Below are 13,091 nucleotides of genomic sequence, written 5' to 3'. Positions count from 1 at the left end.
TTTTTTTCCATTATAGGGTATTCAGTTCAGTTCAGTCGCTCAGTTGTGTCTGACTCTGTGACCCCATGGACTGCAGCACACCAGGCCTCCCTGTCCATCACCAACTCCCAGAGTTCACTCAAATTCATGTCCAGTGAGTCAGTGATGTCATCCAACCACCTCATCCTCTGTTGACCCCTTCTCCTCCTGCCTTCAATCTTTCCCAGCATCAGGGTCTTTTCAAATGAGTCAGCTCTTCGCATCAGGTGGCCAAAATATTGGAGTTTCAGCTTCAATATCAGTCCTTCTTATGAACACCTGGGACTGATCTCCTTTAGAATGGACTGGTTGATCTCCTTGCAGTCCAAGGGACTCTCAAGAGTCTTCTCCAACACCACAGTTCAAAAGCATCAATTCTTTGGTGCTCTTTATAGTCCAACTCTCACATCCATACATGACTACTGGAAAAACCATAGCCTTGACCAGACAGACCTTAGTTGGAAAAGTAATGTCTCTGCTTTTTTTTTTTTACTTTACAATATTGTATTGGTTTTGCCATACATCAATATGAATCCGCCACAGGTATACATTTCTCTGCTTTTTAACATGCTGTCTAGGTTGGTCATAAGTTTTCTTCCAAGAAGAAAGCGTCTTTTAATTTCATGGCTGCAGTCACCATCTGCAGTGATTTGGGAGCCCAAAAATATAAAGTCAGCCACTGTTTCCACTGTTTTCCCATCTACTTGCCATGTAGTGATAGAACCGGATGACATGATCTTAGTTTTCTGAATGTTGAGCTTTAAGCCAACTTTTTCGATCTCTTTCACTTTCATCAAGAGACTCTTTAGTTCTTCTTCACTTTCTGCCATAAGGGTGGTGTCATCTGCATATCTGAGGTTATTGATATTTCTCCCGCAATCTTGATTCCAGCTCATGCTTCATCCAGTCCAGTGTTTCTCATGATGCACTCTGCATATAAGTTAAATAAGCAGGGTAACAATATACAGCCTTGACGTACTCCTTTTCCTATATGGAACCAGTCTGTTCCATGTCCAGTTCTAATTGTTGCTTTCTGACCTACATACAGAATTTTCAAGAGGCAGGTCAGGTGGTCTGGTATTTCCATCTCTTTCAGAAGTTTCCACAGTTTGTGGTGATCAACATAGTCAAAGGCTTTGGCATAGTCAATAAAGCAGAAGTAGATTTTTTCTGGAACTATCTTGCTTTTTCCACGATCCAACGGATGTTAGCAATTTGATCTCTGATTCCTCTGCCTTTCCTAAAATCAGCTTGAACATCTAGAAGTTCACAGTTCATGTACTATTGAAGCTGGTCTTGGAGAATTTTGAGCGTTACTTTGCTGTCTTGTGAGATGAGTGCAATTGTGCGGTAGTTTGAGCATTCTTTGGCATTGCCTTTCTTTGGGGTTGGACTGAAAACTGACCTGTTCCAGTCCTGTGGCCACTGCTGAGTTTTCCAGATTTTCTGGCATACTGAGTGTAGCACTTTCACAGCATCATCTTTTAGTATTTAAAATAGCTCAACTGGAATTTCATCACCTCCACTAGCTTTGTTCGTAGTGATGCTTTCTAAGATTCACTTGACTTCACATTCCAGGATGTTCGACTCTAGGTGAGTGATCACACCATCACGATTATCTGTCATGAAGATCTTTTTGGTATAGTTCTTCTGTGTATCTTGCCACCTCTTCTTAATATAGGGTATTAAAAGATGTTAAATATAATTCCTTGTACTATACATTAGGTTCTTACTGTTTATTTATTTTATATATAGCAGAGTGTGTATGTTAATAACTGCATAGTACTCCTTTGAGTGTTTGTGATATGGTTCATTAAACCAACTCTTATGGTTAGACACAAATTATATCCAATACAATAATATAATTACAAAGTATTGGATGTAATTTGTGTTTATATAGTTTTGTGTTTAACTATATACATAACTATATTTGTGTATATAGTTAATTATAGTGAATAATCTTTTGCATATGTATATGTTTTATTCCTATAGTTGGAGGGGTATTTACAGTAATTCTTAGAATGTTAAATGAGTATGTAGTTTTCTTAGATATTGGCTAATTCCACTTTGTAAGTATTTTGCCATTTTGCATTTCCACCAGGAATGTATGAGAATGTTAGCTTTTCAACATCATCATCAGAAGAGTGCATTGTCAAGCTTTGATATTTTTGGCCAGTCTAATGGGTTAGAAATAATATTTTTGTGTGATTTTATTTGACTTTCTCTAACTTGAATTGTTAAGACATCTTTTCATATGTGCAAAGGTTATTTTAGTATCTATTCTTGTGACTTGTCTGTTCATGTCATTTAATTTTTTTTCTGTGACATTTTCCCTCTTTTCTTCAATTATATAGCTGTTTTGTATGTTACAGAAGTTATCTCTCTCTGTACCAATTTTGCAAAATTTTTTCCTAGTTTGTCCTGTCTTTTAGGTTTGTTTATGGTGTTTGGGCTTTGCTTTTTGTTTTGGGGGGTTTTGCCATACAATTTTTAATTTTATGCAACTTTATGTAAACTTATCATTCTGTTGTGTGGCATCTGGACTTTTGTTCATAGTGAGAATGCCCTTCTTTTCACTCAGATTAAAGAAGAATTTATCCACATTCTCTTTTGGTCCCTGTAGTCATGTTTGCTTCCAGACCTATGATAAGTTTGTTTATTCTTGTATATGATGCAAGAAGTGGATTTAATTTTATCTTTTCTCAAATGGCTATCCAGTTATCCCAATACATTTATTAAAAACAAAGCAAAACCTTTGTTCCAGTAAATGCAGGAGCACTTGTACCAGAAACTGGGATTCTGTACATAGCACAATTATTTCTGGATTTTCCATTTTATTCCTTTGGTTTTCTATCTATTCATGTGCCAATATTATACTGCTTTAATTATAGATGCTTTGCTGTATGTTCTATTATTATTAGTCCTCCCCCTTCTTTTCAGTATTTTTCTAGCTAGTCTTTCATATTGTTTCACATGAACTTAAGTACAAATTCTTCTAACTTAGTTTAGAAAAAAGGCCATTGGTATTTTTATTAGAGTCACAGTAAATTTATAAACTGAGAAGAGGCATATTAATATTGAGACAACCAATCCTAGAACATGGAATGTCTCTCATATCTTCAAGAATACCTTGCTTTCAGTTGTATTTTATAGGTTTTTTTACGTTGGATTGAAGTATTTCTTGTTAAATTTATTTCTAAATATGTTTTGCTGTTGCTATCATAAACGGGATTTTCTTATCCATTAAAAAGATAACATTTTAAGAGTCTGGAAGTTCTCTTTTATCTAAGTTTCTCCAACACTAACCACAGGAATCTGTATTGTGCATACATACAATTATAAAATCTAGTTACAAATAATGTAAATGTTTGTTTTCTCTTGGCTTTCATGTCTGTAAAAATTTTCTCATTTATCTGCATTTTTCAGTTTGAATTTTCGATTTTCTGGGATAGACATTTTTGTAAATAAGTCACTGTTCTGGTAAAGCCTTGTATACTATTGCTTGTTATGAACTTTAGCTAACTATCCCTGGCACTCCCTGCCAACTTATGCATCACAGCCAAAATTAATACTCAGAGATAGGCCCACGTGGGTGAGGAATGCTTTTATTTTCACCAACCCCAGGACCAAGTTACCATTTCTCAGTTATGTACAATGTGTTCTGCAGAAACCCTTGTTTCTGGGCATCAGCATTCTAATTTATTGCAGCAATTTATATAGATTGCCAGCATATAGATTGTCTGATTTGCCTATTTTTAAAAATCTGGCTCTTTCTATGATCCTACTTGGATATATTTTAACCATAGAATGATACTCATACTTCCACTTCTCCATTTATCTACTAGCTGACATAATGAACAGTTTAAAAATAGTCCAGTACAGCAAGTTGGAGGAGATTGCAAACAGACTCACTCAGCATTCTTGGTTTCATTATAAATTCTTCTGACAATCAGTTACATGAATTTAAATCTTTTTAAACAATTTTTTTTGCTATAAAAAAAGTTCTATTTATTTATTTTGGGGGGCCTCAGTCAGAACTGGACATGGAACCTTCCAAATAGTAAAAGGAGTACATCAAGGTTGTATATTGTCACCCTGCTTATTTAACTTATATGTAGAGTGCATCATGAGAAATGCTGGGCAGGAAGAAGCACAAGCTGGAATCAAGATTGCCAGAAGAAATATCAATAACCTCAGATATGCAGATGACACCACCCTTATGGCAGAAAGTGAGGAAGAACTAAAGAGCCTCTCAATGAAAGTGAAAGAGGAGAGGAAAAAAGTTGGCTTAAAGCTAAACATTCAGAAAACTAAGATCATGGCATCCAGTCCCATCACCTAGTGGGTATATTAATAGATGGGGAAACAGTGGCTGAGTTTATTTTTTTGGCTCCAAAATCACTGCAGATGGTGATTGCAGCCATGAAATTAAAAGACACTACTCCTTGGAAGGAAAGTTATGACCAACCTAGACAGCATATTAAAAAGCAGAGACATTACTTTGCCAACTAAGGTCTGTCTAGTCAAGGCTATGGTTTTTCCAGTAGTCATGTATGGGTGTGAGAACAGGACTATAAAGAAAGCTGAGCACCAAAGAATTGATGTTTTTGAACTGTGATGTTGGAGAAGACTCTTGAGAGTTCCTTGGACTGCAAGGAGATCCAACCAGTCCATCCTAAAGGAAAGCAGTCCTGGGTGTTCACTGGAAGGACTGATGCTGAAGCTGAAACTCTAATACTTTGGCCACCTGATGCGAAGAACTGACTCATTTGAAAAGACCCTGATGCTGGGAAAGATTGAGGGCAGAAGGAGAAGGGGACAACAGAGGATGAGATGGTTGTATGGCATCACTGACTCAAGGGACATGAGTTTGGGTAAACTCAGGGAGTTGGTGATGGACAGGGAGACCTGGTGTGCTGCGGTTCATGGGGTCGCAAAGTCGGACATGACTGAGCGACTGAACTGAACTGAAGCATCACTTAGTATCTCAGTTCTCTGGCCAGGGATTGAACCCGCTCTCCCTGAATTGGAAGGTGGAGGCTTAACCACAGGGACTGCTGATGCAGATCCAGTTAGGTGAATGTAAAAGAATTATTTCATCTTTTTTATTCTTTTTACTAAGCTGTTAAATAAAGGGATTGACTTGAAAATTACCAATGTGGAGTGACATGCTTCTTAGGTTGAAATTGTGAGCATGTTTATCATTAATAAATTCTCCTTTTGTCTTTGTGACCAAAAGAACATAAAGAGATAGCTCTTAACAAACTGGTGAAACTGTTCTAATGAGAATGAATTAATTCATGCCTGTTTCATAATCTCTTAAGACTTATGGGCACATTGAACAAATGAATTACTTTGGTGTACAAGAGTGAATAACCACCTCCACTGCTCCATTTCCCTTATTTACACACACACGCACACACACAGAGAGTGAGCTTACATTCTTTGACCAACGTAGCAACATGAAATGAAACTATCTCTGTTGACATGCAGGAAATAGACTTTTCTCAGATGAACAATGAATTTCAAAACTATATAATATGAAAAAAAAAACTATATAATATGCTATTCAATAAAGAAAATCTAATCCTTATCATTCAACAAGTCTGTCAATACTGTTTAAAAGAAGGATGTAGGAAAAATACTTTTTATTGATATACTAACCTCCTCTGACCTTGGAGACGGAGATGGTAACCCACTCCAGTACTCTTGACTGGGAAATCCTCTGGACAGAGGAGCTTGGTAGGTTACAGTCCACGGGGTGGCAAAGAGTCATATATGACTTAGCAACTAAATAACAACGACAACCTCCTCTGAAGTGTATAAAATGCATATTTTTTTCTGAAAGGAGACTTTTTAAATGCGCATCCTTCATAATTAGTAACTATTGTGAATCTCAAAAGTGTGAGAGACCCTGGCTATAGCATTCAGTCAAACTTTAGCATGTAAGCCAGGTCATGTTTGGTGCAGGCAAAATGAAAGGAATAATCAGTCTTTCCCAAAACACAGCGCCCTGTCACAGGAAGGCATCATCTCCAATCACTGTCTGATCTTATTTGAGAGCACCAGGCATTTCAGATTACCGGAGAGAGAGTTTATTTTTTTTCCCATAAGTCCCATTGCCAGAATTTAAAACCCAAATTGGATTATTAGAACATCACTGCAAAATCCTGGGGCTGTATATTTTGAAAGGAAAAACAACAGAAATAGAAAAAGCAACAGAGGGATGCCTCTTAATTCTCCTTACACACGTTATATATCACTTTGCTTAGATTCCTACTTTGAAATAAGAAATAATGTCAAGGTACAGCTGTAGCCGTGAAAATTAAGTCTAAGGATTTAAGAAGGTTTTTACTTTTGCTCATGTGGACTTTTGTAAAGCACATTTGGTAAAGTCTAAAAGACCTGATAGCATATTGAAAAGCAGAGACACTCTTTTGGCAACAAAGGTCCATCTAGTCAAGGCTATGGTTTTTCCATTGGTCATGTATGGATGTGAGAGTTGGGCTGTGAAGAAAGCTGAGTGCAGAAGAATTGATGCTTTTGAAGTATGGTGTTGGAGAAGACTCTTGAGAGTCCCTTGGACTGCAAGGAGATCCAACCAGCCCATCTTAAAGGAGATCAGTCCTGGGTGTTCTTTGGAAGGAATGATGCTAAAGCTGAAACTCCAATACTTTGGCCACCTCATATGAAGAGTTGACTCATTGGGAAAGATCCTGATGCTGGGAGGGATTGGGGGCAGGAGGAGAAGGGGACAACAGAGGATGAGATGGCTGGATGGCATCACCAACTTGATGGACATGAGTTTGAGTGAACTCCGGGAGTTGGTGATGGACAGGGAGGCCTGGCGTGCTGCAATTCATGGGGTTGCAAAGAGTCAGACACGACTGAGCGACTGAACTGAAAAGACCTGATGCTGGGAAAGACTGAAGGCAAATAGGAGAAGTGGGCGACAGAGGATAAGATGATTGGATATCATCACCAACTTGATGGACATGAGTTTGAGTGAACTCCGGGAGTTGGTGAAGGACAGGGAAGTCTGGTGTGCTGCAGTCTATCGGGTCGCAAAGAGCTGGACATGAGCTAGCAACTGAACAACAAAAATATAGGGGCTGTCGTATAATGAAGTAGTGCTGTGTTACTGGCCTTCAGAGTTTTGTTTCTTTTTTAAAATTAGGGTATATTTTCTTTTCAGCGTTGTGTTAGTCTCTGCTGTACAACAGAGTGAATCAGCTATATGTATACACATATCCCTTCCCTCATGGACCTCCAGATCACATAAATTTTTCGTCTTCAGAATTTTGACCCAGGTTATATGCTCATAACACTGTCTCATTCCAGTTAGAACCGCTACAGGCCACCAAGAATTCTGAGGCATGTTATAAAAACGGGGCCATCCACACATATCTGGAGCTGTGGCATAATGTCAACAAAATATGCCAACCTATGAACGAATGATTTAGTCTTTATCTGGACTATCTTGGTGTTTATCATAACCCATGGCAGCAGAGGAAGCTCGTCAAATTCTGAGATTTAAAAGTCTTCCTGGGTTCAACTAAAGGTGCTGTGGGATTTCCATTTCGGTTTCATTTTAACGACATTTTTGTGCCTTAAAAGTACTAAAACAGGAAACTTTCTGGGAAGGAAAGTATTTGACCGGGAGAATTTGTCTTTCGCTGTCACGGTCTTCGGCTACCATTCAGCTAAATGTTGTTTGGAATAATATGGCCTCACTGCCCTATCTCCTGTTGAATTGCTCAGACGGGTGGAAGATTAGAGAGGGGCGAGGTGCCGGTATTATCTGTGCGAGCCCTCCAGGGGTCACGCTATACTAACAAGGCCGCCCCAGTCAGGGTGACAGAAGCCAGCTGCTGCCTCGCCCAGCCTCCACCGTCAGAAGGTTCCACTTACTGCAGGGCTGTGTCTCCGGAGATTGTGGCTTCTAACCCGTTTTTTTTCACCTCTAAAAGAGTAGCTAGCTCATCATCTTTGTCCTCGTGTTTTAGGAAGGACCTCCATGTGAAACCACTTACCTGTTTAACCCTCTGAACTTAAAGAAAATGTATAATGCCACTTAAAATACCTAACCTCGAGCTCTGCCTTGTCTAGTAGGAGGGTCCTAATGAGCCATTTATCAAGAAGGTAAATATTGGATTTTTTTGAAAGAAGAGTATTATTTTTTTTTTTTAAACTGAAATGGAAAGTTAAAACATGAAACAAACTGACATGTCATTTTCATTTCTGTCTGTACTGTTACCTGGGTCGTATTTTGGTTTTCTAAATCCAGGTGTAAATGGCGAGTCTTTTTTTTTTTTTTTTTTGCGGTTATAAGAATGTGAATATTGGATTTTTCACATTTGTACATTCACAGCCATGAGATTTGATGTGACTTATTTTCCAAATTGCTTTGTCTCTATTTATCCTGGAGAAAAGTCATACTCTATGTGCCCAAAGGGCTGTGCATCTTTAATCTTCAAAGACTGACTTGGCACTTTTTTTTTTTTAAAGGAAACTACTTCCCTTTCTTCCACTGAGGGCTCTTTATTCATGATAATCACTTTTTTCCCTCCTAAAGATGGAAAGAAAATTCCCAGGCTTGTTTGGCCCAGGGCTGCTTCTGAAAGACCAGTACGTGGCCAGAAATGCTCCTTGGTTTTCATCCTTGTTTTGGGGGTGGAGTGGGGTGAGAGAATGTCAGTCTTGGGTCAACAGAACTCAGAAACTGGGATGAGGATTCAGCCAGTAGAGGGAGCTAGGGCTGCCTCACAGCTTTATAGGGTAGAGCAAGGACACAATAATTTTTTTTTTTTTAATGAGGTTAATTCTTAATGTTACCCTGAGAGTAAATTTTTGTACATTGCTTTTCCTATAAAAGCGAAGAAGTAATCAAAACCATTCCGACCCTTTGAGGAGAATAAGAGAATTGAAAGTAATATATTTGTTTTATAGCTTCTAAAGAGTGAAACATTTTTTAAAAGACAAATAGTTTTTATAATTATGTTCATTAGACTACTATAATTTAAAATATTGTTATAAAAAACCTACATTTATATAGAGCTATAAGAAAGAGACAGCATTCATAATGGGGCTTAGCTCAAAGGAGACCACAGATTTGAATATTTGTTACATGTTTGGTATCTAAATGGTCTTGCCAGGTTAACGCATGACATAGATTTCTCTTCATCGGTGAGTGTATTTGCGCTGCAGGAAAAGGGCAATGAAAGCATTTTTGGTGCCCTATTTTTTTAATTTATCAGCATTTGTAATTATAGTTAAGTGTTTCCAAAACAGGGCCTCAATCTATGAAAAGTCCTGCATTTATATGATGCTTTTAACTTTTCAAAGTATTTTTATATGTGCTATCTCATTTTAAAGTAGATTTGACCCAGCCCCAATCTATTAAGGAAGTGACCCTTTCAACCCAAGAACACTCTGGAAATTTTTTAGCTAGACTTCTTGGCTATCATTGTAAAATTTAATGAAAGTCATGGTGATACTAAAATTCCCATCATCGGTATAAAATTATCTAAGTAGAAGGTTTGCAAAAAACTAGTATATTTACTATCCAGAAGGCTTTTTCAGTTTTATTTCAATGAATTTGAATTTATCCATTGTTTGTGTTTAGAGTAATACTGTCAAGAATTGTAGTATGGTGACCACTGTTGAGAATTTCATAGAATCAACAAGTGTTGTGAGTATGTCCAGACTTGCCCAGATAATAATAAAAGTTTGAGATGTCATTTTTTTTCAATTATAGTTTCTATTTCTTTTTCATATCGGTTTGTCATTTAACACTGTTGATTCTGCCTTCCCATTATTGAGATGTCGTTTTTAAGGATTTTTTTAGAATATGATAAATTCTATTCCCTGAAGACTTGTACCATGTTCTTTGTGAAATGTGTGCACCCTCCATGGTGTCTTAAGAAACAGTGGCTAGTCCAGCACTGTTTTTGATTGTGTAGATTGCTGTTGCTAAGAGACTAAGGATGTCTCTTCTGGTTCTTGTCCATCTTCTGGAGTAACAAGGGCATTATGTGAAAGGCCAGCAGAGATATTAACTCTGTCAGAGCTGTCGATTCAATTCTGAATAACCATTTGGATGCGTGTGACTGGGCGATCGTGGGAGTAGCCAAAATTCAAACACGAGGATCCTGGATACAGTCAGTAAAAATCAGTTGGTTCAACTGGGCTCACATTTCCTGGGGAATATTTTTTCCAAAAGCTTGAGCCAAGTTTGAGATAAAAAAGCATTATTATCATCTTCTGAAACTAAATTAGCAGGAATCTGGGTTGTTTCCTTGATAATTCCAGACTCGGCCTTTATATTCATGATTTGCTTCTTTTTCTAAGTTTGTCACTCTTAACAAGTATAAAAAACTTGTTTTTATGTGATTATGTGTAGCTAATTCGTAGGAAAATATTGTGTTCTTTTTTTCTTTCTAATTTAGGAAAGAAAACTGGAGCTATGAAATTTGAAGAGTGACCTTTGCCAGGCACTGCATCTTTATCAGAGTATTGCTTTTTACATTTTAAATCTATTTGGACATTCTTTGTTGGTTGAACTTGAGTAAATAAACAATTGTGGAAGAAAAGTGAAGGGTGTCCTTGTAAGTAAGTACTCATCCTAGAAAAACAGATTTTATATTTACACATGTTTTTGCTAACTGGGTTTTAGTGCCAAAATTGAAGTATTTTCAAATGATAAGATTATATTTATGTTATTGTTATCTTCATAAAGCCAGTGATAATCATATTCTACCTGTCTCTGTAAGTTTCTACTTCATAGGTCTGTTATAAGGATTTAATGTAATATGTAAAAATATGTAATATACAGAAGTTGTCACTTACTATGGATATTTTATCAAACGTATTCAAGGAATCTTTGAGATTTGGTACAACTTCAGGATAGAGACTGAAACACAAAATAGAAAAATACCTGTGTGCTTTCTTGCATACTCAGTTGTGTCCAACTCTTTGCTACCACATGGACTGTAATCTGACAAGCTTCTCTGTCCACGGGACTTTCCAGGCAAGAATACCAGAGTGGGGTTGCCATTTCCTCCTCCAAAGGCTCTTCCCGACCTAGGGAACCCGCATCTCCTGTGTCTTCTGCATTGGCAGGTGGATTCTTTACCACTGTGCTACCTGAGCAGAGAAAAAGACTATTCTGTGCAAATTCCAAGATATATTGCTTGAAATCAGCGAATTGTTTGGTACCCTTTTACTTTAATAGAGGTCATAAATTTAAAGATAAATTATATGCAATACTTTTGAGATAGTGCTTTGCCTTCTTCACACATTTGTTTCCAAATCCCTATAAATCTGAAGTAGGTGTTTAGGTCTTACTGAATCGAGAAACTTGAGGCAACTAGAGAGGAAATCAGCTGTTTCATTTCATGGGTAAGTTAGTCTCAGAATGGCTGTCAACATAAAATTTCCTAATTTTAAGCTTCTGTTTCCTTCCACAGTTCATTCAGTATTTAGTTCCTAATCATGAAACCTCACAGCATCAATTCTTATTATAAGATTGATTCCTTATATCTTGCTGAGAATTTATAAGAAGGCAGTACTTGTAATGGAAAGGCAGATAGATGCCTGGGGCTGTATGTTTTCCCCGTGATTCACTCCAAGGAATTTATTGAGCATTTACTATGGGGTCAGGGTGCATACATGGTAGAGAAACAAAACAGACAAAATATCTATTTTCCTGAGCTTATCTTCTGGGGAGAGGCAAGAGAGAATAAACAAGGTAAATAAGTAAAATACACAAAAAGCTAGAAGATGCTGAAGATAAAAATAAAACAGGAAGGAGGATAGGGAGTGTTAGGTGATAGAAAAGCTGCAACTTTACACAGGGTGACCTGTCAAGGTGTCTCCAGGAACTGCATTTGAATCAAGATGACGGTGAGGGGGAGCCATGGAGAGCCAGAGGAAGAAAGCTTTGGGCTGAGGGACCCCATTTCCCCAGGATGGGAGCCCACAAGTTGTGCTGGGTGCCAGGTGGCCCACTCTGTGGGTAGGAGCTGAACTCGGAAAGGAGCAAGGCCAGCCCATGCATGTTACTCAGTGTGAGATGGGAAGCAACTGCAGGGTTAAGGGAAGAAAAATGGCGCAATTCAATGTGTTGCTTTTTTTCTTTTTACACTTCATGTGTTATTTCACTTAAAAAAAAAACTTTTTGTAATTAGATTTATTTATTTTTAATTGAAGGATAACTGCTCTACAATATTGTGCTAGTTTCTGCCAAACATCAGCATAAATCAGCCATAAGTATACCTATGTCCTATAGTACCATCATGGGCTGAGTCGTGAATGGACCTACTGAGATAAAAACAGAAGCAGTAAAGCCAGTTCAACGGGGTGATAGATGGAGGGTCCATGGAGTAGCGCAGAGGTAGTGTAGTAGTAGAGATGATAGATAATTGGTAAGAAATTTATTTTGGAAGTGTAAGCTCGTGGCAGACATCACAGGCTATCCTCTCACATCTCCTCTCTCCTTCCTGGGCATATGGATACCCAGCTAGAAACTGCGTCTGCAAGCTTCCTTTGCAGACAAGAGCATCCACTTGATGCGGCTCTCACCAGTGGATGGGAAGTTAAGGTGCTCTGTGCCAGCTCCTAGCTGTCCTCATCAAAATGCTGGCCCCACATTTGCCTCTCATCTTTTCTCCAGTCTTTCTGGAAACAGTGATGACTGGGCACCCTGGGATATGTTGAGCAAGTCAAATCTGCCACTGTCTCAGAGCCCCGAATAATTATTATCTTTCTTGAAATTTTACATGGCAAAGAACTAACTTCTAAAGTCCTTAAGCCTCTATTTTTCCGTCTCTTTACTAGGGTAACTTAGCCTACACCCTCATAGAAGCTCGTAGGAACTGCTGATGGATCAGATGTGGATTTGAGAGGAGAGAAGAGGCAAGGATGATTCCAAAGTTTGAACTTGAGTTTGGGTAGAAAGCAGTTGCCCTTTACTGAGATTTAGCAAAGCACGGGAGGAATGGGTTTCTAGGTGGCCTTAGTGATAAAGAATCCACCCGCCAATGCAGGAGACATAAGAGATGTGGTTTTGATCC

This window comes from Oryx dammah, unplaced genomic scaffold (assembly GCF_014754425.2).
Source record: "Oryx dammah isolate SB20612 unplaced genomic scaffold, SCBI_Odam_1.1 HiC_scaffold_1, whole genome shotgun sequence".
NCBI classification, from domain to species: domain Eukaryota; kingdom Metazoa; phylum Chordata; class Mammalia; order Artiodactyla; family Bovidae; genus Oryx; species Oryx dammah.
The sequence above is the reverse complement of the archived record's forward strand: the minus strand, read 5'-3'. Positions refer to the sequence as shown.